The sequence below is a fragment of the Canis lupus genome, chromosome X (genome assembly GCF_011100685.1).
Source record: "Canis lupus familiaris isolate Mischka breed German Shepherd chromosome X, alternate assembly UU_Cfam_GSD_1.0, whole genome shotgun sequence".
Lineage (NCBI taxonomy): Eukaryota > Metazoa > Chordata > Mammalia > Carnivora > Canidae > Canis > Canis lupus.
Window position 1 is genome coordinate 106480252 of NC_049260.1, and position 25692 is coordinate 106505943.

The following is a 25692-nucleotide window of genomic DNA, read 5'->3' on the forward strand; positions in this document are numbered from 1 at the left end:
GCCAGGAGGCCAAAAAGCATGCCTGTATTGGTGGGCTTCGGATAAAAATAGCTGTCTTGTGGCCAGGCTTCAACTGACTCTCAAGTCTGTGTACTGGATTGCTAATTATTTCTCTTTTCAGGCCCCATCAGTCCCCACTCCCTCTCTAAGCGTAAAGCCAGAAGAGTAAATACAGGTACCGGGAGGGTAGGGAAGGAGGCCAGAGAAACTGTTTTTATTTTTCTACTTGCCCAACTCCATGTGGTTCTCGGGTCACAGGGGAGTTCAGAAATACGCTAGAGCCGCTCTGCTCTGAGGTGTCTCTCCAGTTTCAAGCTTCTGCATCACGCATGTCTGGAAAGTGGGTCATGGTGTCTGTCTCCGATGAAGAAATTAAAGTACTATTATTATCATCTGTGTTCTAGAGATGAGGAACCCTGAGGAACAGAGAGGTTAACAATCTGTGCGAGTGGAAAGTTAACAACTCAGATCTGCTGGACTCCAGAGCTTAGGCTCTTAAGCGCTAGCATTTCCAAACAGGGGGTCTTCAGGTCATCTGCCAGAATTGCATTGAGTGAGTGGTCACCTTAAAACCAAGTACAGTTGACCTTGAACAACGCGGATGCACTTCTTGAAGATTTTTTTTTTCCTGATAAACACTGTGTGCCATACTGGAAATGTATTTCTTCTCTCGTAGGACTTCCTTTCTTTATTTTTTTATTTTTATTTTTTTCTTCTTTTCTTTTTTAAAAAAGATTTTATTTATTTATTCATGAGACACACAGAGAGAGAGACATAGGCAGAGGGAGAAGCAGGTTCCATGCAGGGACCCCAATGTGGGACTTGATTCGGGCTCTCCAGGATTGCAGCCTGGGCTGAAGGCAGTGCTAATCTGCTGAGCCACCCCGGCTTCCCTCTCAAAGGACTTTCTTAATGAAATTTTCTACTCTCTGGCTAACTTATTTCTAAGAAGACAGTATCTAATACATAGAGCATACAAAATATGTGTTACTCGACCCTTCCTGTTTTCAGGAAACCTTCCCATCAGTAGTAGGCTATTAGTAGTTAAAGTTGGGGGTGTCAAAAGTTACATGTGGATTTTCCACTGTACAAGGAATCAGTGCCCCTAGCCCCTGTGTTGTTCAAGGGTCGACGGTTCTGTCATGCAATTTCAGCTTCAGAATTTGCATCTCAATTTCAACTGTAGTAATACAAAGTGTACCATTTTCAATGCTTCGGATACAAGAGAAAATAACAGAGATCTAAGCATAAATGATGCATTTGCTTCAAATCAAGGCAGCTAATATCATAGTTAATTCGGAGGCAGTGTGTTTTAATAAGGCACGTACCAATATTCACTTGGGGAAAGTGATTTAGTTTCAGCAAAACAACATGAGTCATCAAGTGAATGGTAGTGATTTTGAATTTTATTGATTTTGTGGTGTTGTTTGCATTTAATATGCAAAATAGTTATGGTTTTATAGTTTTTTCACTATTATAAGCAAAAGGAGGCAGTCTCATTTTTCATTAGCATATATTTAAGTAATATTTTTTCATCATTTCTTCTTTTTTTTTTTTGGAGTTTGATTTGCCAATATATAGAATAACACCCAGTGCTCATCCCGTCAAGTACTGCCCTCAGTGACCATCACCCAGTCACCCCAACACCCCACCCACCTCCCTTTCCACTACCCCTTGTTCGTTTCCCAGAGTTAGGTGTCTCTCATTTTCTGTCATCCTCACGGATATTTCCCACTCATTTTCTCTCTTTTCCCCTTTATTCCCTTTCAATATTTTTTATATTCCCCAAATGAATGAGACTACCTAATGTTTGTCCTTCTACGATTGACTTATTTCACTCAGCATAATACCCTCCAGTTCCATCCACATCGAAACAAATGGTGGGTATTTGTCATTTCTAATGGCTGAGTAATATTCCATTGTATACATAGACCACATCTTCTTTATCCATTCATCTTTCGATGGACACCGAGGCTCCTTCCACAGTTTGGCCATTGTGGACATTGCTGCTATAAAGACCGGGGTGCAGGTGTCCCGGCATTTCACTGCATCTGCATCTTTGGGGTAAATCCCCAGCAGTGCAATTGCTGGCTCGTAGGGCAGATCTATTTTTAACTCTTTGAGGAAACTCCACACAGTTTTCCAGAGTGGCTGCACCAGTTCACATTCCCACCAACAGTGCAAGAGGGTTCCCATTTCTCCACATCCTCTCCAACATTTGTGGTTGGAGGAACGAGGGGTGGTGGAAGGGGAGGAGGGCGGGGGGTGGGGGTGAATGGGTGACGGGCACTGAGGGGGGCACTTGACAGGATGAGCACTGGGTGTTATTCTGTATGTTGGCAAATTGAACACCATAAAAAATAAATTTATTATTTAAAAAAAAGAAAGATAAAAAAATAAAATAAAGAGAGAACATCAGGAATGCTACAGAGAGAAGGGTTTTTGCTTCTTACTAGTACAACTCGTTTTTAGCCACTCTGCACTGAGCAAAATGACAAGAAAGAACTCACCACAAAAGAAAGAATCAGAAACAGTAATCTCTGCCACAGAGTTACATAATTTGGATTACAATTCGATGGCAGAAAGCCAATTCAGAACCACAATTATAAAGGTACTGGTGGCTCTGGAAAAAGCAAAAAGGATTCAAGAGACTTCATGACTGCAGAATTTAGATCTAATCAGGCCTAAATTAAAAAATGAATTAAATGAGATGCAATCCAAACTGCAGGTCCTAACAACGAGGGTTAATGAGGTAGAAGAATGAGTGAGTAACATAGAAGACAAGTAGATGGCAAGGAAGGAAACAGAGGAAAAAAGAGAAAAACAAATGAAAAGATCATGAGGAAAGGCTAAGGGAAATAAGTGACAGCCTGAGAAGGAAAAATCTATGTTTAATTGGGGATCCCGAGGGCGCCGAAAGCAAGAGGACCAGAAAGCATATTTGAACAAATCACAGCTGGGAACTTCCCTAACTTGGGGAGCGAAACAGGCATTCAGATCCAGGAGATAGAAAGATCCCCCATAAAATCAACAAAAGCCATTCAACACCTCGACATTTAATAGTGAAACTTGCAAATTCCAAAGATAAAGAGAAAATCCTTAAGGCAGCAAGAGATAAGAGATCCCTAACTAATATGGGAAGAAATATTAGATTAATAGCAGACCTCTCCACAGAGACCTGGCAGGCCAGAAAGTGCTGGCAGGATATAGTCAAGGTCCTAAATGAGAAGAACCTGCAGCCAAGAATACTTTATCCAGCAAGGCTGTCATTCAGAATAGAAGGAGAGATAAAGAGCTTCCAAGATAGGCAGAAACTGAAAGAATATGTGACCACCAAACCAGCTCTGCAAGAAATATTAAGGGGGACTCTGTAAAAGAAAGAGGACGCCCAAAGAAATAATCCACAAAAACACGGACTGAATAGGTATTATGATGACACTAAATTAATATCTTTCAATACGAACTCTGAATGTGAATGGGCTTAATGACCCCATCAAGAGGCGCAGGGTTTCAGACTGGATAAAAGGGCAAGACCCATCTATTTTCTGTCTACAAGAGACTCATTTTATTTATTTTTAAGAGACTCTATTTATTTTTTATTTTTTTAATTTTTTTTCTTTTTTTTTAATTTATTTTTTATTGGTGTTCAATTTACTAACATACAGAATAACCCCCAGTGCCGTCACCCATTCACTCCCACCCCCCGCCCTCCTCCCCTTCTACCACCCCTAGTTCGTTTCCCAGAGTTAGCAGTCTTTACGTTCTGTCTCCCTTTCTGATATTTCCCACACATTTCTTCTCCCTTCCCTTATATTCCCTTTCACTATTATTTATATTCCCCAAATGAATGAGAACATATAATGTTTGTCCTTCTCCGACTGACTTACTTCACTCAGCATAAAACCCTCCAGTTCCATCCACGTTGAAGCAAATGGTGGGTATTTGTCATTTCTAATGGCAGAGTAATATTCCATTGTATACATAAACCACATCTTCTTTATCCATTCATCTTTCGTTGGACACCGAGGCTCCTTCCACAGTTTGGCTATTGTGGACATTGCTGCTATAAACATCGGGGTGCAGGTGTCCCGGCGTTTCATTGCATTTGTCTCTTTGGGGTAAATCCCCAACAGTGCAATTGCTGGGTCGTAGGGCAGGTATATTTTTAACTGTTTGAGGAACCTCCACACAGTTTTCCGGAGTGGCTGCACCAGTTCACATTCCCACCAACAGTGTAAGAGGGTTCCCTTTTCTCCGCATCCTCTCCAACATTTGTTGTTTCCTGCCTTGTTAATTTGCCCCATTCTCACTGGTGTGAGGTGGTATCTCATTGTGATTTTGATTTGTATTTCCCTGATGGCAAGTGATGCAGAGCATTTTCTCATGTGCATGTTGGCCATGTCTATGTCTTCCTCTGTGAGATTTCTCTTCATGTCTTTTGCCCATTTCATGATTGGATTCTTTGTTTCTTTGGTGTTGAGTTTAATAAGTTCTTTATAGATTTTGGAAACTAGCCCTTTATCTGATATGTCATTTGCAAATATATTTTCCCATTCTGTAGGTTGTCTTTTAGTTTTGTTGACTGTATCCTTTGCTGTGCAAAAGCTTCTTATCTTGATGAAGTCCCAACAAGACAGGGATGTCCACTCTCACCACTGCTGTTCAACATAGTACTGGAAGTCCTAGCCTCAGCAATCAGACAACAAAAAGACATTAAAGGCATTCAAATTGGCAAAGAAGAAGTCAAACTCTCCCTCTTCGCTGATGACATGATACTCTACATAGAAAACCCAAAAGTCTCCACCCCAAGATTGCTAGAACTCATACAGCAATTCGGTAGCGTGGCAGGATACAAAATCAATGCCCAGAAATCAGTGGCATTTCTATACACTAACAATGAGACTGAAGAAAGAGAAATTAAGGAGTCAATCCCATTTACAATTGCACCCAAAAGCATAAGATACCTAGGAATAAACCTCACCAAAGATGTAAAGGATCTATACCCTCAAAACTATAGAACACTTCTGAAAGAAATTGAGGAAGACACAAAGAGATGGAAAAATATTCCATGCTCATGGATTGGCAGAATTAATATTGTGAAAATGTCAATGTTACCCAGGGCAATATACACGTTTAATGCAATCCCTATCAAAATACCATGGATTTTCTTCAGAGAGTTAGAACAAATTATTTTAAGATTTGTGTGGAATCAGAAAAGACCCCGAATAGCCAGGGGAATTTTAAAAAAGAAAACCAGAGCTGGGGGCATCACAATGCCAGATTTCAGGTTGTACTACAAAGCTGTGGTCATCAAGACAGTGTGGTACTGGCACAAAAACAGACACATAGATCAGTGGAACAGAATAGAGAATCCAGAAGTGGACCCTGAACTTTATGGTCAACTAATATTCGATAAAGGAGGAAAGACTATCCATTGGAAGAAAGACAGTCTCTTCAATAAATGGTGCTGGGAAAATTGGACATCCACATGCAGAAGAATGAAACTAGACCACTCTCTTGCACCATACACAAAGATAAACTCAAAATGGATGAAAGATCTAAATGTGAGACAAGATTCCATCAAAATCCTAGAGAAGAACACAGGCAACACCCTTTTTGAACTCGGCCACAGTAACTTCTTGCAAGATACATCCACGAAGGCAAAAGAAACAAAAGCAAAAATGAACTATTGGGACTTCATCAAGATAAGAGACTCAATTTAGACCTAAAGACATCTACAGCCTGAAAAGGAAAGGTGGGAGAAACATTTACCATTCAAATGGTCCTCAAAAGAAAGCAGGGGTAGCCATCTTTATATCAGATAAATTAAGGTTTATCCTAAAGACTGTGGTAAGACATGAAGAGGGACACTATATCACACTTAAATGATCTATCCAACAAGAAGACCTAACAATAATAAATATTTATGCCCCTAAGGTGGGAGCTGCCATGTATGTCAGTCAATTAATAACGAAAGTAGACATACTTAGATTATAATACAATTATGCTGTGAGACTTGAACCTGGTGCTTTCTGCAAATGACAGATCTTCTTTTTTTATTTTATTATTTTTATCTTTTAAATTTTTATTGGAGTTAAATTTGCCAACATATAGCATAACACCCAGTGCTAATCCTGCCAAGTGCCCCCCTCATTGCCCATCACCCAGTCACCTGAACCCCCCGCCCACTTCCCCTTCCACTACCCTTTGTTCATTTCCCAGAGTTCGGTGTCTCTCATGTTTTGTCACCCTCACTGATATTTTCACTCATGTTCTCTCTTTTCCCTTTATTCCCTTACACTAATTTTTCTATTCTCCAAATGAATGAGACCATATAATGTTTGACCTTTTCCAACTGACTTATTTCACTCAGCATAATACCCTCGGTGTCCCTCCATGTTGAAGAAAATGGTGGGTATTTGTCGTTTCTAATGGCTGAGTAATATTCCATTGTATACATAGACCACATCTTCTTTATCCATTCATCTTTCTATGGACACCAAGTCTCCTTCCAAACAATAGTTTGGCTATTGTGGACATTGCTGCTATAAAGACCGGGGTGCAGGTGTCCCGGCATTTCACTGCATCTGCATCTTTGGGGTAAATCCCCAGCAGTGCAATTGCTGGGTCGTAGGGCAGATCTATTTTTAACTCTTTGAGGAACCTCCACACAGTTTTCCAGAGTAGCTGCACCAGTTCACATTCCTACCAACAGTGCAAGAGGGTTCCCCTTTGTCCACATCCTCTCTAACTTCATGATTTCCTGCCTTGTTAATTTTCCCCATTCTCACTGGTGTGAGGTGGTATCTCATTGTGTTGTTGAGTTGTATTTCCCGGATGGCATGTGATGCGGAGCATTTTTTCATGTGCATGTTGGCCATGTCTATGTCTTCCTCTGTGAGACTTCTCTTCATGTCTTTTGCCCATTTCATGATTGGATTGTTTGTTTCTTTGGTGTTGAGTTTAATAAGTTCTTTTTTTTTAAAATAAGTTCTTTATAGATCTTGGAAACTAGCCCTTTATCTGATACGTCATTTGCAAATATCTTCTCCCATTCTGTAGGTTGTCTTTTAGTTTTGTTGACTGTATCCTTTGCTGTGCAAAAGCTTCTTATCTTGATGAAGTCCCAATAGTTCATTTTTGCTTTTGTTTCTTTTGCCTTCGGGGATGTATCTTGCAAGAAGTTACTGTGGCCGAGTTCAAAAAGGGTGTTGCCTATGTTCTCCTCTAGGATTTTGATGGAATCTTGTCTCACATTTAGATCTTTCATCCATTTTGAGTTTATCTTTGTGTATGGTGCAAGAGAGTGGTCTAGTTTCATTCTTCTGCATGTGGCTGTCCAATTTTCCCAGCACCATTTATTGAAGAGACTGTCTTTCTTCCAATGGATAGTCTTTCCTCCTTTATCGAATATTAGTTGACCATAAAGTTCAGGGTCCACTTCTGGATTCTCTATTCTGTTCCATTGATCTATGTGTCTGTTTTTGTGCCAGTACCACACTGTCTTGATGACCACAGCTTTGTAGTACAACCTGAAATCTGGCATTTTGATGCCCCCAGCTATGGTTTTCTTTTTTATAATTCCCCTGGCTATTTGGGGTCTTTTCTGATTCCACACAAATCTTAAATAATTTGTTCTAACTCTCTGAAGAAAATCCATGGTATTTTGATAGGGCTTGCATTAAACGTGTAAATTGCCCTGGGTAACATTGACATTTTCACAATATTAATTCTGCCAATCCATGATATGGAATATTTTTCCATCTCTTTGTGTCTTCCTCAATTTCTTTCAGAAGTGTTCTATAGTTTTGAGGGTATAGATCCTTTACCTCTTTGGTTAGTTTTATTCCTAGGTATCTTATGCTTTTGGGTGCAATTGTAAATGGGATTGACTCCTTAATTTCTCTTTCTTCAGTCTCATTGTTAGTGTATAGAAATGCCACTGACTTCTGGGCATTGATTTTGTATCCTGCCATGCTGCCAAATTGCTGTATGAGTTCTAGCAATCTTGGGGTGGAGGCTTTTGGGTTTTCTACGTAGAGTATCATGTCATCGGCGAAGAGGGAAGGTTTGACTTTTTCTTTGCCAATTTGAATACCTTTAATGTCTTTTTGTTGTCTGATTGCTGAGGCTAGGACTTCCAGTACTATATTGAATAGCAGTGGTGAGAGTGGACATCCCTGTCTTGTTCCTCATCCTCATCTTAGGGGAAAGGCTCCCAGTGCTTCCCCATTGAGAATGATATTTGCTGTGGGCTTTTCGTAGATGGCTTTTAAGATGTTGAGGAATGTTCCCTCTATCCCTACACTCTGAAGAGTTTTGATCAGGAATGGATGCTGTATTTTGTCAAATGCTTTCTCTGCATCTATTTTTTTTTTTTTTCTCTGCATCTATTGAGAGGATCATATGGTTCTTGATTTTTCTCTTGCTGATATGATGAATCACATTGATTGTTTTACAAGTGTTGAACCAGCCTTGTGTCCTGGGGATAAATCCTACTTGGTCATGGTGAATAATTTTCTTAATGTATTGTTGGATCTTATTGGCTAGTATCTTGTTGAGAATTTTTGCATCCATGTTCATCAGGGATATTGGTCTATAATTCTCCTTTTTGGTGGGGTCTTTGTCTGGTTTTGGAATTAAGGTGATGCTGGCCTCATAGAACAAATTTGTAAGTACTCCATCTCTTTCTATCTTTCCAAACAGCTTTAGGAGAATATGTATGGTTTCTTCTTTAAACTTTCGATAGAACTCCCCAGGGAAGCCATCTGGCCCTGGACTTTTGTGTCTTGGAGGCTTTTGATGACTACTTCAATTTCCTCCCTGGTTATTGGCCTGTTCAGTTTTTCTATTTCTTCCTGTTCCAGTTTTGGTAGTTTGTGGCTTTCTAGAAATGCGTCCATTTCTTCTAGATTGCCTAATTTATTGGCGTATAGCTGTTCATAATATGGTTTTAAAATCGTTTGTATTTCCTTGGTGTTGGTAGTGATCTCTCCTTTCTCATTCATGATTATATTAATTTGAGTCTTCTCTCTCTTCTTTTTAATAAGGCTGGCTAATGGTTTATCTATCTTATTAATTCTTTCAAAGAACCAACTCCTGGTTTTTTTGATCTGTTCCACAGTTCTTCTGGTCTCAGTTTCGTTGAGTTCTGCTCAAATCTTTATTAACTCTCTTCTTCTGCTGGGTGTAGGATCTATTTGCTGTTTTTTCTCTAGCTCCTTTAGGTGTAAGGTTAGCTTTTGTATTTGAGTTCTTTCCAGTTTTTGAATGGATGCTTGTATTGCGATGTATTTCCCCCTCAGGACTGCTTTTGCTGAATCCCAAAGATTTTGAACGGTTGTATCTTCATTCTCATTCGTTTCCATGAATCTTTTTAATTCTTCCTTAATTTCCTGGTTGACTCATCTTTTAGCAGGATGGTCCTTAACCTCCACGTGTTTGAAGTCCTTCCAAACTTCTTGTTGTGATTTAGTTCTAATTTCAAGGCATTATGGTCTGAGAATATGCAGGGGACGATCCCAATCTTTTGGTATCGGTTCAGACCCGATTTGTGACCCAGTATGTGGTCTATTCTGGAGAAAGTTCCATGTGCACTTGAGAAGAATGTGTATTCAGTTGAGTTTGGATGTAAAGTTCTGTAGATATCTGTGAAATCCATCTGGTCCCGTGTATCATTTAAAGCTCTCGTTTCTTTGGAGATGTGTTTAGAAGACCTATCGAGTGTAGAAAGCGCTAGATTGAAGTCACCAAGTATAAGTGTATTATTATCTAAGTATGTCTTAACTTTGGTTATTAATTGATTGATATATTTGGCAGCTCCCACATTCGGGGCATATATATTGAGGATTGTTAAGTCCTCTTGTTGGATAGATCCTTTAAGTATGATATAGTGTCCCTCTTCATCTCTCACGACAGTCTTTGGGATAAATTTTGGTTTATCTGATATAAGGATGGCTACCCCTCCTTTCTTTTGAGGACCATTTGAATGGTAAATGGTTCTCCAACCTTTTATTTTCAGGCTGTAGGTGTCCTTCTGTCTAAAATGAGTCTCTTGTAGACAGCAAATAGATGGGTCCTGCTTTTTTATCCAGTCTGAAACCCTGCGCCTTTTGGTGGGGTCATTTAAGCCCATTCACGTTCAGAGTTACTATTGAAAGATATGAGTTTAGTGTCATCATTATATCTATTCAGTCCTTGTTTTTGTGGATTGTCCCACTGGACTTCTTCTTAAAGGGGAATTTTAAGAGTCCCCCTTAAAATTTCTTGCAGAGCTGGTTTGGAGGTCACATATTCTTTCAGTTCCTGCCTGTCTTGGAAGCTTTTTATCTCTCTTTCCATTCTGAATGAGAGCTTTGCTGGATAAAGTATTCTTGGTTGCATACTGGTTTTGGAATTAAGGACCCTGAATATGTCCTGCCAGCCCTTTCTGGCCTGCCAGGTCTCAGTGGAGAGGTCTGCTGTTACCCTAATACTCCTCCCCATAAAAGTCAGGGATTTCTTGTCTCTTGCTGCTTTAAGGATCTTCTCTTTATCTTTGGAATTTGCAAGCTTAACTATTAAATGTCGAGGTGTTGAACGGTTTTTATTGATTTTAGGGAGGGATCTCTCTATCTCCTGGATCTCAATGCTTGTTTCCCTTCCCAGATTAGGAAAGTTTTCAGCTATGATTTTTTCAAATATATATTCTGGACCTCTGTCCCTTTCAGCGCCCTCGGGAACCCCAATTAAATGTAGATTTTTCTTCCTCAGGCTGTCATTTATTTTCCTTAATCTATCCTCATGGTCTTTTAATTGTTTGTCTCTTTTTTTCCTCAGTTTCCCTCTTTGCCATCAACTTGTCTTCTATGTCACTCACTCGTTCTTCCTCCTCATTAACCCTCGTCGTTAGGACTTCTAGTTTGGATTGCATCTCATTCAATTGATTTTTAACTTCTGCCTGATTAGCTCTAAATTCTGCAGTCATGAAGTCTCTTGAGTCCTTTATGCTTTTTTCTGGAGCCACCAGTAGCTTTATAATAGTGCTTCTGAATTGGCTTTCTGCCATTGAATTGTAATCCAAATTATGTAACTCTGTGGCAGAGATTACTGTTTCTGATTCTTTCTTTTGTGGTGAGTTCTTTCTAGTCATTTTGCTCAGTGCAGAGTGGCTAAAAATGAGTTGTACTAGTAAGAAACGAAAACCCTTCTCTCTGTAGCATTCCTGATGTTCTCTCTTTAAATATCAGTTCAAATTCGTAGGTTTTCAGGATGATTTGAAAGTCATCTAGGTAAGTTGTTTGGGGCAGGTGAGTTGGGGAACCTACCCATCCGCCATCTTGCCCTGCCCCCCTAAGTAATATTTTTGAAGAGATTATATATTTATTTATTCATAGACTCACACACAGAGAGAGGCAGAGACATAGGCAGAGGGAGAAAATAGTCTCCATAAAGGGAGCCTGACTTGCGACTCAATCTGGTACTCTAGGATCATGCCCTGAGCTGAAAGCAGGCGCTAAACTGCTGAGACACCCAGGCTGTCCTATTTAGGTAATATTATGATCAGGATCAACAATGTGTTCTGAAGCAATTTTTATCCAATGGGAAGTATCCACACAGGGGCACCTGGGTGACTCAGTAGTTGAGAATTTGCCTTTGGCTCAGGGCACGATCCCTGGATCCTCTGATCAAATCCTGCTTTGGGCTCCCCACAGGGAGCCTGATTTTCCCTCTGCCCATGTTTCTGTCTCTCTCTGTGTGTCTCTCATGAATAAATACATAAATATTTTTTTAGAAAAAGGAAGCATCCACACATTGTTCATATTTGAGAAACTGCCATCCGGGTGTTGAAGACTGGCAAAAGCTGTGTGACCAGCCGGGGATTCCTGTTATTGTAATTTTGTTTTTGTTGCTGTTATTACCTCAGAGATATTTCCAGGGTCCAAGGTGGCCTCTCTTCAACCACTGGTGGGAGCATGCGATGTAGCTGTGGGTCCTTGGCATTCCTTGACCACTGAGTCGAATTACCCTATCTTAGCAATTTGTGTTCTTTTTTTTTTTTTTTTAGCAATTTGTGTTCTATGCCACTGCTATTACACTGTACTATTTCCTCTGTTGTTTCTTTGAATAAAAATGATGCACTGGCAAGGCTTCAGGTGAGCAAAGAGAATGAGAAAGAAGAGTCACTATTTTCTTTCACTTCTTCTAACTTGCATGTGACTTTTCCTCTCTCTACTGCTCTCTCCTTTGAAACCTGGAAGTAGTTATGGAATTGAGCAAAAGACGATGGCAAGTGATTTTCCATTTCCTACCCTGCCCCAAAACAGAGAAATGGAACCAAATCAAAGATCCTTAAGGATGAGCTGGAAGGCAGACACGTGAAAAATGCTTAAGATACAATGTTAAAATCTTTCAAAAGGAGGGAGGAGTGCCTGGGTGCCTCAGTTGCTTAAGCATTTGCCTTCAGCTCAGGTGGTGATCTCAGGGTCGTGGGATCAAGTTCCACGTCTGGCTCTCTGCTCAGCGAGAATCTGCTTCTCCCTCTCCCTCTGCTCCTTCTCCTGCTTGTGCTCTATCTCTCTCACACATAAATACATGAATTCTTTAAAAATAAGTAAATAAAATATTTTTTAAAAAGATATAATGTTATTCACCCCCGCCCCCCAGAAAAGGTGAGGAGGTGCAAAGGCACATGGACACAGGGCTTGCAACCAGAGGTGGGACTCTGTGGTCCTCACTGCTCCATATTTGTTTCCTAGAGCATTGAGTGCCTAGGACCTGACACGGCCTAAGAAATACCTGTGGAATGACTAAATCAACTGTGGAAATATCTAGAAGCTGCTGAACAAGAACTGAAGGAATCACCTCAGAATGACAAATGTTGGGAAAGTGTTAAAGCAGAGAGTCTCTCTCTGTGTCTCTGTCACTCTCTGTGCCTTCCTTCTTCCCTTCTGTCTCTCTCTCTGAAAGATTTTAATGTTATGTTTATAATTAAAGCACAGGAAAATAAATGTGTCCTGTTGGTCTTGCAGATAAATGCACAGTAAATATTGCAGGAAGGTGCTCCGAAGGAGCCAAGGATGTATTATTAAAGTGTAATCCGGCACTAAGCAGGCTTTCCTGGGAATGTTCCTTGGTCCTTTTATTGTGCTCTAAGGAGAAAATATGCAGAACATTTCGAAGCCTTCATGCTTGTCAGTGAAACATCAAAGAAAGGGGCTCTTCTGCGATGGGTGAGATGGCACGTGTGCTTCAACACGTCAACCTAATCGACCTGCTGCAGAGAGCTGGACAAGTGACTTCATCACGATCTGGTCTTGAAATACTTTACTTTATGGTGTCTAGGCAGTAGGCCTTCCTCCGGGCTATTGTACTTAGGCCCTGAAAGACTCCAACCCTCCTACTGTACCGATAAGAAAACTCAGCCCAGTTTAGGGATAAGGTTTGCCCAAGATACCATTGGTATTTCTATCCCTAAGGGTATTCATCTGAGCCATCTACTACATCTGTGGGGCACTTTCAAGTTCTCAAAGTGCTTCTACATGACCTTTGAGTCTCAGATTCTCCTGGAGTAAATTGGAGATAATTACAGGCACTACCACATTCGAGAGTATTGTGAGAATTCGGGGCACCTCTTGATCTTGGGTTTGTGAATTCAACCCCCGCATTGCATGTAGAGCTTTAAAAAAAATAATAGGGTTCCTGGGAGGCTCAGTCAGGTAAGTGTCTGCCTTCGGTTCACGTCATAATCTCAAGGCCCTGGGATCGAGCCCCGCATCAGGCTCCCTGCTCAACAGGGAGTCTGCTTCTCCCTCTGCCCTTCCCCTCTGCTCCAGGTCTCTCTCTCACACTCTCTCTCAAATAAAGAAATAAAATCTTAAAAAATAAACAATAAAGGAATAAGGAGCATTGTAAGAATTAAATGAGATAACTTAGCCTTCAGTAAGTGTTAGCTATTACCGGTATCTTTACTGTGATAGTTAATGTCTTGGAGGGTCTTTTCCACAATCTGGGAAAGCAGACAGCATGGGCAGGCTGTCACCTAGCCTGTGAGCACAGTGACAGGCAGAGAGGGTAAGTGGCTCATCTGGCTTATAAGTAGCACACTCACATCCAAAACTCTGATATTCTGCTATACGGTACATGAGGCGACCCCTTCCAGAACGTCTCCAATGCTAAAATTCCATGCTGTCTATAGAAAGGACTCTCATGGTCGGCCTTTTACAACTTCCAGTCTTTTTCGTCTCAGAGAACAAGAAAGTAGCAAAGTCTAGGGCTCAGAGGTCGATGACATGGAAGGGAACAAGTGTCCTAGTATTAATAAATCAGAGATGTCTCATCTATGGTATTTGATTTGTGTAAATTTCACCATGTGTGCCTGCGAGATTTATGGGAAATCTGTAGGACTTTTCAGGAATAGTTATTTTTTAAAAGATTTTATTTATTTATTCATGAGAGACACAGAAAGAGAGAGGCAGAGACATAGGCAGAGGGGGAAGCAGGCTCCATGCAGGGGGCCTGATGTGGGACTCGATCCCATACTTCAGGATCACGCTCTGAGTTGAAGGCATGGGTTCCACTGCTGAGCCACCCAGGTGTCCGTCAGGAATAGTTTTAATGTGGTTTTGACTTGACATGCTGGCTTTGCAACTTATTTTCCCATTAGATATAACCTTGCTACTACCGCTCATAGCTCCTACCATTTACTGAACAATTACACCCTGCCAAAGTGCATTCTCTTGTCTAATTAGCAGAACAATTCTAGGAGGTAGGTACTTAATTATCCTCGCTTTAAGTGGGAATATATAATAATAGTAATAATAATATAACTACAAAGACTTGGGAGAAAGCGCGAGTGCAAGGGGGTAGGGGAGGAGCAGAGGGAGAGAAAGAATTCCAAGCAGACTCCCTGATGAGCATGGATCCCCCCCCCAACATGCAGGGCTCAATCTCATGACTCTGAGATCATGACCTGAGCCGAAATCAAGAGTTGGACAGCCAACTGACTGCACCACCCAGGCACCCTGTTATTCATTGTACTTCCTAATCGTATCATTATTTATCTGACAACTTTCTCATTTTATTTTTTTATAACTTTCTCACTTCCTGATTGCTCTTTTTGGTTTTATGTATGTGATATATTCTCTAATCTTTCTGTGGGTGATAAATAAGGGATCTTTTTTATTTTATTTTTATTTTTTTATTTTTTATTTTATTTTTTTTAATTTTTATTTATTTATGATAGTCACAGAGAGAGAGAGAGAGAGGCAGAGGCACAGGCAGAGGGAGAAGCAGGCTCCATGCACCGGGAGCCCGACGCGGGATTCGATCCTGGGTCTCCAGGATCGCACCCTGGGCCAAAGGCAGGCGCCAAACCGCTGTGCCACCCAGGGATCCCTTATTTTTATTTTTTAAAAAGATTTTATTTATTCATGAGAGACACAGAGTGAGACAGGCAAAGACAGAAGGAAAAGGGAAAGGCAGGCTCCATGAAGGGAGCCTGATGTGGGACTTGATCCCGGGACTGCAGGATCACGACTGGAGCCGAAGGCAGGTGCTCAATCGCTGAGCCACCCAGGCATCCCAGGGATCATTATAAAGATAATTTTGATCCTTTGTGGCCTTTGATCTGTTTCCTTCAAGCTATTTATTTTTTTTTCCTTCAAGATATTACTTTGTTCATCTTAGACTTCTCTTGTTGCAGTTTCCTTCAAATACTTGGTGTTCCTTGGTTTCCCATTTATATTTATGACTGGGGGAGTTTGATGAATAGGAGATACAGCTGGGCCTTTGAATAGAACCATTTACCCCAAGATCATCTTCCTTGAAGGGACCATTTGACTGCATCTCTGTATAAGTAAATGGAACCCCCAGGAAGAAGGCTTCCCTTTGGGTAATGAGCAGAAAAGCCAGCCAGGTCATCCTCCCAACACCAACATTGTTGATACAAGATGAAATTTATTCTTTTTTAAAAAGATTTTATTTATTTATTCACGAGAGACACAGAGTTAGAGAGGCAGAAGCACAAGCAGAAGGAGAAGCACGCTTCATGCAGGGCGCCCGATGCGCAACTCGATCCTGGGACTCCAGGATCACGCCCTGAGCTGAAGGTAGATGCTTAACCACTGAGGCACCCAGCCGTCCCAAGGTGAACTTTATTCTTAGTGCACTTTCTCCCTGGGTGCAGCTATCTTTTCTTTAATTCTGGGGCTGCTGTGAACCCCAGGCTCTGTGCTGCCTCTCTCCCTTGTCCCCATACTCATTCTGGGGGCCCACCCATGGTAAATTTTCTGCTCTGTTAAGCCAGCAGCCACTGGGGTGGTAGCTGGTTACAAATTCTGTTTCTTACACCTTCTGTCCCAGCTGTTCCACTCCAACTTCCATCCCTCCACCCACTCTGCTTTCTGTACCTGTCAATTCCAAGACCTATGAGCTAGTCCCTATTAGCTTTTTGTCACATCACTCCGGAGCCTCCAGAATCTAGAATGCTATCTGGTATTGAGCAGGTGCTCGTGAACTGCTTATTTCATGAGCAGATGACAAGTGGACAGGGACCAAATTATAGAGAGCAGAGCTTCAGTGTCAAGTTTTTGAGTAGATATGCCATTTATAGTATTATTTTAGAGAGGGGTGGAGGGGGAGAGAGAGAAAATCCCAAGCAGACTCCCCACTGAGCATGGAGCTGGATGTGGGGCTTGATCTCACGACCATGACATCATGATGTGAGCTAAAACCAAGAGTCAGACGCTTAACCCAGGTGCCCCTGGATGTGGCATCTTAGAACAAGAAGCTGAGCTCAGGTTGGTTGATTGGTTTGGGTGCTATAATCTTGGACCCAAATATAAAAAAAATAGTGAAAGGGAATAAAGGGGAAAGGAGAAAAATGAGTGGGAAATATCAGAAAGGAAGACAGAACATGAAAGACTCCTAACTCTGGGAAACGAACTAGGGGTGGTGGAAGGGGAGGTGGGCAGGGGGTGGGGGTGACTGGGTGGCGGGCACTGAGGTGGGCACTTGACGGGATGAGCACTGGGTGTTATTCTATATGTTGGAAAATTGAACACCAATAAAAAATACCTACCTAATGGTTTTTGAGCTGGGATATTGGCTTTTATCCCACCTTCAGACTCAAATTGGAAGAGCTGCTCTTCCTGTGCCTCAAGCCGGCTGGTCTTTGGACAAGAACTCTATCCTTGGCTCCCCTCTTCTCAGGCATTTGTACATGCACTAGAATTAAACCGTCAGCACTTCTGGGTCTCCACCTTGCCAACTCACAGATCTTGGGACTTACAAACCTCTATGATCATGTAAGCCAATTCCTTATGATGAATCTCTCTCTCTTTCTCTGATATTGTGATTTATAATAAGAAATACATACTTGGTCTTTGTCTCCAGTCCCTGACACAGGGCTCTGGAAGTTCCTGAGCACTAGAAATATCTTTGATTCTCATGAGAGGACTCTGGATCTGCTCCTGGATCTGGGCTGGTCCAGAAAGACCAATCCAAGATTAGAAGCTTGGTATTTTCAGCTCCACCTCCATCAAGAGAAGGGAGAAGAGATGGAAATGGAGTTACTGATTGATCATGCATATGTGATGAAGCCGCCTTAAAACCCGAATAGTAGCAGGTTAGGGAAGCTTCCAGGTTGGTGAGCATATCCGCATACTGAGGGGGTGACACATCCCAACTCTACGGGGACGGAAGCCCCTGTGCTCACGACTCTCCCAGACCTGGTCCTATGCTCTATGAGCCACTCTAGCACATTAGTCAAACCCAGGGGGAGGGGTCTCTGGCATCCCCAATTGATAAACCAATGGTCAGAAGCACAGGTGATTTGCTGGACTTGCTATTAGTATCTGAAATGGGACTGGAGCAGTCTTACAGGTATTAGCCCTCAACCCATGAGATATAATGCCATCTCTGGGTGGATGCTGTAGAATTGAGTGAAATTGTAGGATACTCAGCTGGTTCCAGACGGGGTTGCTTGCTAGGGGAAAACCACACCGTATCTGGTTTCAGAAAGTGTGAGTATTCTGAGTAATAGTAAGGAAAGACATGAAACAGTAGGTTTTTTCAATTCTCTCAATCTGTTACTGGTCGCTTCATCCTTCTACTGAATAAAGAAAAGAAATATTTAAAAAAATTAAACAGTTTGTATGACAGTTTCAGTTTAACACCATTGACCTCGAGGCTAGGGGTCCTAACTAACTATGAAGAAGTCAAAATCATAGGAGTTAATGCCGAGAAGCCATCCACAGCTGAGGACAGGCAAAAGCAGAAAGAAGGAACACCAGTGGTTTCCAGAAGCCACACTCACCTCCCTTACCTTGCTTCCTTTCTGCCAAAGCCATAAAGTTGCAGGTCCTGACATCTTCCGCAGTTAGTAGAAGCTGATGAAAGCCATGGACTCACTTCCCAGAAATACACAACACACACACACACACACACACACACACACACACACACATCCCATGTCAAAGGTTTACAAAATGTCCATGAACATCCAAGGGCCCTCTATGACTGTGCTGCCCCATACGATAGTGCACGTCCCGTGTGGCAGTTTCAGTTGAATTAATCTGAAAGATTCAGTTTCTCATTCCCACTGGCCACATTTCAAGTGCTCTAGAGACAGAATTTCAGGAAGTCCTATGGGACAGCTCGGCTCTGAAACTCCACAGGCCTAAGGCTAAGGACCCCACCCCTTAAGCGAAGCCCTATCCATCTGGCGGCTTGTAACCCCACTGCCACTCTACTGTTGGCCGTCTTCTGTTTCTGTATATAGGCGGGCCGACGCACAAGTGGGGGCAGCGTATGCATAGGCCGGGTCCCCCAGCCCTCACCCAAAGCTCATGCCCGGAGTCCAGAGGAGGGGCCTGAGGCTTGTGGCTCAGGAGCACTGAATGACGCGTCCCAGGTCACACAGAATATGCCAGAGGGTTATGGCGACCGGGCTAGAGTGGATAGCCCTTGCAATGCTCACGTGTAGCAACATCCAAAGGTTCTTAGTGCAACGTCTGGGGCCAGGCTGGTGGACACAGGGGTGCTCACGTGCACGTCAGCACAGGTCTCCAGACCTGTACCGGCCCCCACCCGCGCCCCCCACATGCTCTCCCTCTCTTTGCTCACAGCCCTGGGGTCCCCGGCCTCGTCCCTGGAGGCCATGAAACAGAAAACGACTCAGGACTCTTCCTGCCCAGTCTTGGAAGACAGCGCTGTTCCCACCCCATCCCTGGGCAAGTTTCTTTTGCACAAGGAATGATTTCTTCCCTTGAGGGAGGGCGGGTGGCAGAGGGAGAGGGAGGGAGAGACTGACAAGCGCGGGAGATCCTGACCTCAGGACCCTGAGTTGAGGGCCTGAGCTGACCCCCAGGATCCCAAGCTCAAGCAACTGAGCCGCTCAGGCCCCGCCCGCCGCCGCGCCTCTGCCCCCCCTCCCCCCACCTCGGGGAAGGTATCTGCAAGGACGCCCAGGGTCTCTCCTTGAACCTTCAGTTTCCCCAGGTTTCCCGCGGCGGCGCATGCAGCTGCACGGAAGCCACGGGCAGCAGGCCGGCCTGGCCCAGAGGAAGCGCTCCTGCAGGGGGATTGCTCGCGAGCACCCATTCCTTGAGAGCGTGCGCGGTCGCCCGCCCTCAGCCCCGAGCCTTCCTCGCGGCTCCGAGGCATCCAGGAAGCGGGCCGCTTGGGCTGTGGACATACGTGCCCTGACCGTGCTGGGCCTCAGAGCTGGCAGCCCTCCCCACACGGGCCCCAACCCTCCAGCACGACCACCAGGGAGGGCCCAGATGGTCCGGCCGTCCCTCCATGCGCTCTCCCGCAGGGCAGCCTCACTGCATGCACCGCGGCTTCTCCCCAAAGCCGCCTGAGCGAGCCCGCGCTCACTCGGCCCCGGGATAAGAAGGCTGCATGCAAAGCGGGCACGCACTCGGGGAAAAGCGAGGGCCACGCGTCTCGGGAACGTCCAAAATCCGGTTACCAGGCAGCTGCCGGGGCGCCGGGGCGGGTGCGGGTGCGGGTGCGGGTGCGGGTGCGGGTGCGGGCGCGCTCCCCACCAGGATGACCCAGGGCCCCGCCGGGCGCTCCTCGCCCCAGACAACCTGGGCAAGGCCCGGCCTGGGGCGCAGGGAGCGGCGGCAGGGAGTCCGGCGGGCGGGACAGGGGCGGGCCGCGCGTGTCCTTCGTCCACGCACCCGCCGCCCATCTTCCGTCCACGCGCCCGCCCTCTGGCCACGCGCCCCCCACGTGTCGCTCGTCCTCGTCCTCGCGCCCGCCGCCCGTGCTCGTCCACGCGCCCATCATTCTTCCACGCGCCTGTCCTCTGTCCCCGCGCCCCCGCGTGTCCTTTGTCCCCGCGCTCGCCACGCGTCCTTCGTCCACGCGCCCATCGTTCCTCTACGTGCCAGTCCTCCGTCCTCGCGCGCGCCCCGGGTCCTTGGTCCAGGCACGCGCGCGGGGAGCCGCGCCTCCCGCGTCCCAGAGACCCACGCGCCCTCCGGTGGCTCAGACAGGTACTGCGTCGGGGCGCACCACTTTCCCAGGCCGGCAGTGCCCGCCCTGCGGACTCCAGCTCCTGGGCAGGCCCTGAGCCTCCCGCCCCGCCGCCAGGGCCCCAGACGAGGCTGGGCCCCAGACGACGCTGACGTGGGTCGGGCCTCCTGCCGCTTCGGAAGCGTCCCCGTTTCCGGTCTGAAGCGCTTCCAGAGCCCAGGGGCTGCCTGGGTGGCACATCCCCCGTTTTTGATCCTAGCGAGGGCTTCTCTGCCGTCCAGTCGAGAGGAACCGGAGCGGTGGGGACCCCCTCGGGCTCTTCCGCCCAGGTCGCTGATTCTCAAACGTCTCAGTGCAGGGAGAATTTCCTGGGAGGCCCTGCACGGAACACTGCACGTCTCTGGGGCCCCCCTTCCCGACACCCCGACACCCTGACGCACCGCATCTCGCAGGAGCTGGACAGTTGGCACTTTCAGAAGCTCTCCTGGGCTGATGCCTCTGACCTTGGTCTGGCGGGTCCCAGTGGCCTTGAGCTACCTTCCTACTTTCTTCCCTTGGACACCTGAGCTTCCACCTGGCTAGCCCGGTGCTCTCCTCTCCGCCCTGGGCCGCCAGCAGAGGGCTCGTGGGGGCTGGGGTTGGCCTCGCCGCCCCGCCTCTTGTCTTCCAATTGGTCCCTGGCGGGCGGGGCGGGGCGGGGCGGGGCGGGGCTGGGGTCCCATTTTTTCCCTCCTGGCTGAGCCGGCGCCAGGCAGAGGCTGTCACTGAGGCCAAGTGGTGCACACGTTGGTCCGCAGCTCAGCTGGAGCCCTTGGTGTTCGGACGCCAGACTTTAGGGCTGCTGCCACTTCCCTGGTGGGAGCAGGGCCTAGTGGTGCGTGGGTCCCGGACAGAGAGGAGACAGCCGCCCGCGATGGGGCCTCCCAAGGCCGCGCAGAATCGGGTCGAGGGGGCGGGAGCCCCACTCCCCGAAGCCACACAGGCCGCGGCCCCTCCGGGCTGTGAGTGGGAGCCCGGGGCACGGCGGTCGTGCACCTGCTTTTCAAGGTCTGGCGCCCGCCAGCCCGCCCCGGGCGCGGGCTCCTTGGTCGGCGGCGGTCGCGCCTGCTTTCGGGGTCACGAGGGCTCGGAACCTGACCCTGGCGTCTGGCCCGTGCTCCCAGGAGCCAAAGGCCTCCTGACTGTGACAGCCCGGGAGTTACTGCACCTGCCGCCAGGAGCTGCCCCCAGCCCAGCCCAGCCCAGCCCAGCTGGAGGGCGCAGCCTGGTGGCCTCCTACCTGCCCCTGTGGATCGTGCCGCTGGGCCCCAGGAAACCGTCAGGCGGCTCCTGGAGCTTTGCCAGCGGTCGGTGGCTTCGGCCCGAGATGCGAACCCTGGAACGGGTCCTAGGTCCCTTGGTGTCCGTGCAGCTCCTGGCCCTCCTGGCCCAGGAGATCCACAGCCGCGTGCAGAAGCTGCTTCTGCAGAGCTGCGAGGAAGCTGTTCCTGTCCTAGGGCAGAAGGAGTAGCAACCGGGGACCCCCTCGCCCTCATTCACACTGAGACTCCACCTCAGATATGGCGTCTGCTCTAAGGTATTGACTCCTAAAACCTCAGGGCACTTGCTCTTCCGAATTCTCTGAGCTGTCGCTTCTCCGTTCATATCTTTAGACCGTTCTCCAGTGACTCCCCTTTCAGGGGACCCGGCCCAGTGTTCCAGCTCATCCGTTGTCACGGGTCTAAAACATACAGCAAGTGGGTCTGCGTGCCCAGGCGTTTCCATCAAGCGTGACTTAGAGTTTTGGAGATGTGGAACCAAGGGCTCTATCCAAAAGAGCCGGTTGTTTTCATAAAGTGCGAGACATCCATGCGATGAACTATTTCAAAGAAAGTTTTTAAAATGACCATAAGATATGACAGAAAGCTAGTGGCTGGACTGTGGTGGGAGGGCTAGAATGGGCGCTGCGCACTTAAAAGGTGCTCCCTTTGTAAAAAGCTTATTTGTCCTCTGAGTCCTCTCTGCACTGAACGAGGGGCTCATGCTCACACCCCCGAGTTCAAGGGTCACACTCTATTCCTTTCCTAAAAAGGATTGCATTGATTGATTCATGAGAGACACAGAGAGAGGGGCGCCTGGGTGGCTCAGCGGTTGAGCATCTCCTTTGGCTCAGGCCGTGAACCCCGAGTCGTGGGACAGAGCCCCGCATCAGGTCCCCTGCTCAGTGGGAGCCTGCTTCTCACTCTCCCTCTGTTGCTCCCTCTGCTTCGGCGCTCTGTCTCTCTCTGCCAAATAAAGAAGATCTTAAAAAATATAAAACCGCAGGATGCATCAGAGTCTGAGCTTCACACCAGCGCGCTTTGGGCTAGCGGTCCTAGCCTGCTGGGAAGAAGTCAACGACGTAGGAGCTCATCCCGAGAAGCCAGCCACAGACAAACGCAGAAAGGGGCAACCGCAGTGGTTACCAGAGGCCACACTCACCTCCCTCACCTTGCTTCCTTTCTCCCAAAGCCATAAAGCTGCAGGTCCTGACCTCTTCCGTAGTTAGCAGAAGCTGATGAAAGCCACGGACTCACTTCCCAGAAATACACAGCGCGCGCGCACACACACACACACACACACACACATCCCATGTCAAAGGTTTACAAAATGTCCATGAACATCCAAGGGCCCTCTATGACTGTGCTGCCCCATACGATAGTGCACGTCCCGTGTGGCAGTTTCAGTTGAATTAATCTGAAAGATTCAGTTTCTCATTCCCACTGGCCACATTTCAAGTGCTCTAGAGACATATTGCAGCAAGTGCTTTAGGAGAGCTCGGCTTTGAAATTTCCACAGGCATAAGGTTAATGGACCCCCCGACCCCTTAAGTGAGCCCTATCCAATCTGGTGGCATGTAACCCCCCTGCCAGTCTACTATGTGCTGTCTTTTGCCCCTGTACAGTTGTGAGGACTGTGCATGAGTTAGCATTGTATATGCATAAAGTGTTCTGGAAAATTCCGTTTCAGTGGCCAGCATTAGGGAATAGTGTGGTAGGGAAAGCAGGGTCAGAGTAAGGGAGAGATTTGAAGCTGCTATGTTGGTAGCTTTTCAGATGGAGAAATAGGCCATGAACAAAAGAATCCAAGTGGATTTCACAAGCAGGAAAGTTGGCTGGGGAGATTCTCCCTAGACCCTGCAGAAGGAAGATATTCCTGTTGACACCTTGATTTTTTAATCAGGTCAGAGTGATCGTGGACTTCAAAGCTACAAAACTGTAAGATAATCAGTGGTTGTTTTGAAGCCACCAAGTTTGGATAAATTGTTACAGCAGCAAATGATACTAATATAAATGAAAAATGAAGCAAGAGGATACCCTGAGATATTTTTACTTTTCAGTACATACCCTTCTTTAAGAGAAAAATGAAAACAATTCCTCAAGTTTAAGAGCTAAGTGATGACCTTACACAAATAATTTTAATCGAGGCTTTGGAGCCTAGTAGGAGAGAGGGCTATGAGTGGATGGGGCTCCAGTCTCACTCAAGCTGCTACAGCTGAAGGATTTTCACTATTATCTGTCATTTATATCAGGCTTTGATGGCTGAATTAATCCAAGTTTCTAGGAAAAGGGAGGGAGGAAAGGAGGGAGGTAGGGAGGGAGAGAATTGGAGAAACCTACTGTTGCGTGTCTTTGCTTACTCTCACCCCGAACACCCACAACACTTTCTAAACCAGATACAGTGCGGTTTCCCCTAGCAAGTAACTCTGTCTGGAACCAGCTGGGTATCATACAATTTAACTCAATTCTGACAGCATCAACCCAGAGATGGCCTTATATCTCATGTGTTTAGGGCTTATTCCTATAGGACTGCTCCAGTCCCATTTCAGATACTAATAGCAAGTCCAGTAAATCACCTTGCTTCTGACCAATGGCTTATAATTTGGGTATTCCAAAGACCCCTCTCCTTGGGTTTGACTAATGTGTTAGAGTGGCTCATAGAGCAAAGGGCCAGGTCTGGGAGACTCCTGCACACAGGGGCTTCTGTCCCTGTGGAGTAGGGGTGTTGTCACCCTCTCAGTATGCGGATGTGCTCACGAACCCGGAGGAAGCTTCCCAAACCTGCTGGTGTTTGGGTTTTAGGGGCGGCTTCATCACATAGGAATGATCCATCAGTAAGTCCATTTTCCAGCTTTTCTCCCTTCTCTTGATGTGGGTGGAGCTGAAAATTCCAAACGTCTAAGCTTGGCTTGGTCTTTCTGGAGATCAGCCCCCATCCAGGAGGCCAACCAGAGTCACCACATTAGAAGCAAAGATACTACTAGTGCTCAGGAACTTGCAAGAGGCCCTGAGTCAGGGACTGGAGACAAAGACCAAGTATTTTTTCTTATTATAAATCACAATATCAGAGAAAGAGAGAGAGAGGATTTAATCATAAGGAAGTGGCTTATATGATCACGGGGAGGGTGTATAAGTCCTAAGATCTGCGAGTCGGCAAGGTGGAGACCGAGAATTGCTGACGGTTTACTTCTAGTGCATGTACAAGCGCCTGAGAAGCAAGAGAGCCAAGGATAGAGTTTCTCATCCAAAGGCCGGCAGGCATGAGGCACAGGAAGAGCAGCTCTTTCATCTGAGTCTGAAGGTAGAAGAAAAGACAATGTCCCAGCTCAAGATACAGATGCAGTGAAACGCTGGGACACCTGCACCCCGATGTTTATGGCCGCAATGTCCACAATAGCCAAACTGTGGAAGGAGCCTCGGTGTCCATTGAAAGATAAATGGGGAAAGAATATGTGGTCTATGTATACAATGGAATATTACTCAGCCATTAGAAATGACAATACTCACCATTTGCTTCAACGTGGATGGAACTGGAGGGTATTATGCTGAGTGAAATAAGTCAATCGGAGAAGGACAAACATGATATGGTTTCTTTCATTTGGGGAATATAAAAAATAGTGAAAGGGAATAAAGGGGAAAGGAGACAAAATGAGTGGGAAATATCAGAAAGAGAGACAGAACATGAGAGACTCCTAACTGGGAAAGGAACAAGGGGTGGTAGAAAGGGAGGTGGGTGGGCGGTGGTGGGGTGACTGGGTGACGGGGCACTGAGGGGGCACTTGATGGGATGTGCCCTGGGTGTTATGCTATATGTTGGCAAATTGAACTCCAATAAAAAATAAAAATAAATAAAAAACCATTAGGTAGGAAGAATTCTCTCTTAAGTGGGGTGGGCCAGAATATCTGTTTTATCCAGGCCGTCAACTGA